The sequence below is a fragment of the Lutra lutra genome, chromosome 3 (genome assembly GCF_902655055.1).
Source record: "Lutra lutra chromosome 3, mLutLut1.2, whole genome shotgun sequence".
Lineage (NCBI taxonomy): Eukaryota > Metazoa > Chordata > Mammalia > Carnivora > Mustelidae > Lutra > Lutra lutra.
The window spans coordinates 42,398,731-42,403,556 of NC_062280.1; the positions used below are offsets into that span (position 1 = coordinate 42,398,731).

General features: G+C 47.5%; 1 long non-coding RNA gene across 1 annotated transcript; it reads left to right on the forward strand.

Moving 5' to 3' along the window:
- Nucleotides 1-1,228: 1,228 nt before the first annotated feature.
- LOC125095950 (uncharacterized) lies at nucleotides 1,229-4,371 on the forward strand. Its single transcript, XR_007126014.1, has 3 exons — nucleotides 1,229-1,248; nucleotides 2,305-3,264; nucleotides 4,141-4,371. It is a non-coding gene; the product is annotated as an uncharacterized LOC125095950 (long non-coding RNA).
- The last annotated feature ends 455 nt before the right edge of the window (nucleotides 4,372-4,826 follow it).

Below are 4,826 nucleotides of genomic sequence, written 5' to 3' on the forward strand. Positions count from 1 at the left end.
CGTTACTCCCGCCCAGGAGACTTGGCCGGGGAGAGCTGGCCCTACACAGGGACACTGCCCAGCCCCAGGCCAGGCCGCCCTCTGCTCCGGATGTCCCCCCTCCACCCACATGACCCCCCCAATCACAGGCCCCACGGAATGCAGGAACCACAAATACTTTAGGCATAATACATCTACATTCATTTAAAATTAATTAACAATAATTCTGCTCATCTCCTTAGAATTCAGTTAATTAATTAGATAGGCCATGACTTTATTTTTTTTTTTAAGCTAAGAGAAGACTGAACAAGGCTCTTTTCTTTCTCCCACTTGAGAGTCTCCCGAGACCCCTGTCCATCCTTGCAGCTACCCTCTAATCAGGGCGGACGTTTCCCAAAGGCCCTTTGCTGGATAGAAGTATTTTAGGCCTCACAGAGGACTTTAGATGCAGCTCTCTGCAAAGAGCTGAGCTGCTGGCTGGGGACCCGAACACTGATTAGAAAGAGAGAGAGAGAGAGAGATGCTTGGCCACTTCCCACAGCTGCCGGCTGACAGGGACCACAACCCTTCCCACAGCTTCCCCGAGGCCCTGACCGGCTGCAGCTGCTCAGAGCACAGTCAGCCTTTGTGGAAACCAGAGAAGGAGCGAGTCCAAGGGGCAGGGAATTAGACCCAGTGTGTCAGCCAGATGTGCACGAGGGCCTCAGTGGGGGACCACCGAGTCTCCTTTCTCTGCCCAGCCTGCACATTTGCGTCATAAGAAACACCTTCGTAAAGGGAGCAACCATTTGAGGACAGCACAGGTTTCCCCAGTGGAAGGGCTTCCGCTAATCTAGCTTCTACCCCGTAGGACCCCCTGCGCCCATTCCATGCTCGCATCCACTCCTTGCCTGTCAACCCCGTGAATGCATGCCCCATTCCCAGATAAAGAAGCCCATGCCCTTGAAGCCAAGCCCCTTCACTGACAGGTGAGTAGTGGGGCTGGGGTCAAGGTTGGGACTGCCTGCCCCACAGCCTGGCTCCGCCTTCCTGGTAAACAACTTCTCAAAACGGTCACCTGCTAGTCTAGGGACCTGACTTTGAGATGTGTGTCTTTAACTATGAGGAGCTGCAGACGGCCCTCCAGTGGGGATGGTTCTCACCGAAGAGAAGGGAGATTTTGCTCCCCCAGGAGACATGTGGCAGTGTCTGGAGACATTTTGTGTTGTCACAACCTGAGGTGGGGGGAGTTTGCTCCTGGCATCTAGTAGGGAATGCTCAGAGATGCTGGTAAGTATCCTACAATGCACAGGACTACCCCTAGAGCAAAGAATCATCCAGCCCCAAATGTCCATTGTACTGAGGTTGAAACCCTGCCCTATAAGATCCAGAACCGAGTCCCTACTGGTATCCTGAATCAGCCAAAAACTTGGTTAAGGGAGACCACAGACCAGTTTCACTAATTATTCATTCATTTAACCAGTGTTTACTGAGTGCCAACTATGTGCCAAGCATTCATCTAACTGCTGGGGATTTAATAATGAACCAGACAGACAAGGTCCTGTTCCCCTGAGGCAGAGAATAAAAGGGAGGGCTGAGGTGGAAGACAGAAACAAAACTGATAAACGCATTTTTTAAAAATTTTATTTTATTAGTCAGAGAGAGAGAGCGTGCTAGCAGGGGGAGCAACAGGCAGAGCGAGAAGCAGGCTCCTGGCTGAGCACAAGGTGCCCAATGCAGGGCTCGATCTCAGGTCCCTGGGATCTTGACCTGACCTGAAGGCAGGTGCTTAACCGACTGAGCCACCCAGGTATCCCTATACACATTTTTTAAAATGCCAGAGTCAGATAAGGGCTAATCAGAGAATTGCAACAAAGCAATGTAATAGAGAGGGATGAGACGTCTGATTTTGATCTGATAGCCCCAGTGGCCCCCTGCAGAACTGACATTTAAGCTGAGGTTTGAACCACAAGAAGAGCCAGTCACTGACCAATCAGGAGAGAGAGCTTTCTAGGCAAGGAGAGAAGACTGTAAAGATTCAAGGCAGGAAGGGGCTTGATGTATCTGAAGAACAGACAAAAGGCCAGGGTGGGAGAGGAAGAGGGGAAGGCGGTGATGCGGACAAAACCTGCAGGGCTCTTGCAGTCAGCGAGAGGCAAGGGGCTTCGATAGGGGGTGTACTTCAGAACTAGCGGTTCTTATGGAAGGAGGGGTGAAGGCAGGTCTTGAATCCAGCATAAACTCTTAAGTTTGGCTTGAGCAAAGGGGAGCTGGAAGAGAAGAAACAGATTGGGGTAGGGCGTGCAGTTCAAACTGAGCGGTTGGTTCTGGCCAGTTCAGTTCCAGACGCACATGTGACCTCAGTGGAGCTGGCAGCTGGATCTGCACTTGGACTGGAGTTCCCAGAACCGTGGGGCTGGAGAGAAGAACCTAGGAGTTTCTCAGAAGTTACCTAAATGGATCCTCCTCCACTTTTGGTTTTCACCACTAAATGGGACACCAATGGGGTAAAACAACTGCCATGAAGTAAGCCCGGTAAAGTCCCTCATGCCTGCCACTGAATCTTTCTAAGCATAACAAGTGACTCTCTTCCTTTGAACGTGTACAAATGCCCTCTAGAAGCACCCAGCACTGGGTTCTGATGCCCAGTAAGTGAGCAAGAGAACAGGAATACTGAACAGGAACTAGAAAGAAGCAACGTCATGGGGAGAAAGGACAAGAGCAGATGTCACCCGATGCTGGGACCTCCATGCACACACACTCTGACAGTGCAATGGACTCAGCTGGGAGAACGGATAGTCCTTCAGGGCCCTTGAGGGGAGAGGAAGCACAGTGACTTGCAGTTCCTGGAAATTTGCAAATGTGCCTGGAATTATGGAAATGTACCCCGTCTTTCTTGAGGATGTAGCTCCCCTGACCTTGTAAGAAAGCCTGACGGTGCCATCCATGGTTGGATCCTGAGGCCCCACCAACCCATAGTGATGGCCGCCAGGCATCCTTCCAGATTTCCTCCCCTCTCACATGACAAGAGGAGAAAGGGATGGCTCTCACTACCAGGGACTAATTTCTTATAGTTAATGACCTTTTAGAAAAGAAACAGCTCAGCCTTCTCACTCTTATACAATGGCTCCTGAATTCTTGGGGGAGTAACTAGGCTTATTCCTGCTTCAAAGACAGGAAGCCGGGGGCAGAAATGGAAGGGGACAAGAACAAAAGGGAACATTCCCTGACTGCCCACTATATACTAAGCATGCTTGGTGAAGCAAGATGTACTCCCTTGCGGATATTTCACAGCAAACCTTCCAGGTGGGGGTCAGATATTGAGAACAGAGATTCAGAGAGGTTGAATAGCTTATTCAAGTAACTTAAAAATAATGGAGGGGAAGACCCCTGAACCCTGAAGTCTTCAAAAACACCTGGGGCCATTCTACTGCTGTCCCCTGGTTCTAGCAAGCCGACACTTTGGCCTTGACTGCTTGGCAAGGCCCTGTTTGGAGAGCTGTGACTGAGGACTTTCTGGTCTCTAGTGAAATTTCTGGTGACCACAAAACCACTCTTGGTGCACAATTCAGTAGTTGCTAGACAGTCATGGATGTTTGGCTCGGTGACCTCCCCCCTCTCTGCGGGATCGCTTACGGTGTCAGAGTGTTGCGGCTGCCATGTCCTTATCACATCCCATCAACCAGCCAGCCCTGCTCCAATCCAAATGCCTCATCTTGACCTGACAATATCTAGATTGCAAGTCTTAGAAGATTTAAATAACCTAATTAGCTTTGCTATTTGTTTTCAGGTTAGGGAGTTTCCATTTTTAGCAAAGTAGGAGGTGATTATTTAAATTGGTCAACTCTGCAATCCAAGGCAAATGGAGAGGAAATAAATTCACTAACACTGACAAGGCCAAGAAAACTGTGAAGAACATTGCACTCTAATAAAGACCAGGGATCAATTCTCATCTACATAAAGTGGAAAAGTATATTTACTCTTGGTTCTGAACCAATGCAAAGCATTTTCTGTTGTATTTATGAATTTTTTTTCCAGTGCATCTCATTGTAAGATGAGTTTTTATTTTATTTAACAAATGCATTCGTGTCAGATACTGTTGTAGGGGACTTACAAGTATTATCTGAGTTGTCCTCTTACTAACACACTAAGGTAGGTACTTCTGCTATTTGTGTCTTATAGATGAGGAAACCCAGGCTGAGAACCACTCAAGTTCACAAGCAATCAGATGGCATTGCCAGGATCCTAGCTCAAGCTCCACTCTGCAACATCTAAAATGGAGAAGAAAGAAAAGACAGTAATAAAAAAAGAAATCCTTACTTATAAAATCAATTTCAAAGAACTGTTCTCTGATGTCCCCCAAGAGCATTCCAGTATCCTTTCTTCCCTCTGCACCACGTGCTCCTTACACATGTAACTCCGCCCTCATGGCTAACAGTCACGGAGTCTTCCTCTGTGGTTCTGAATAATATCCTATATCCTATTAATAAACAGATACATTTTAGATAAAGTTACTATTCATAACACGCAGAACAAAGGGGTCTGTTTGATCACTGGCAAATAGTGTCTCTGTTAAGAAACTGGAGTGACAAGATCATATCTGATCGACGGAAACAATAGGTGCAAGGATAGGTTGTGATAAATCACTGCATTAGAAGACAGGCTCCCTCTTCATTCTGAGACTTCTGAAGAGTACGAAGAGTAGATTAAATGCATTCCTTTAGGAGAAAGCTAGGATATCGGAAAAATCTGCTTTTTTGCTCTTTATTGGAATAGAAGTAGAGGAAGTCCTCCATATTAGGAATGTTTCTCTTGAGTCCTTAGTATCCATTTATCATAGAGTCTCTCATACCTGAAGCCGTGGATTG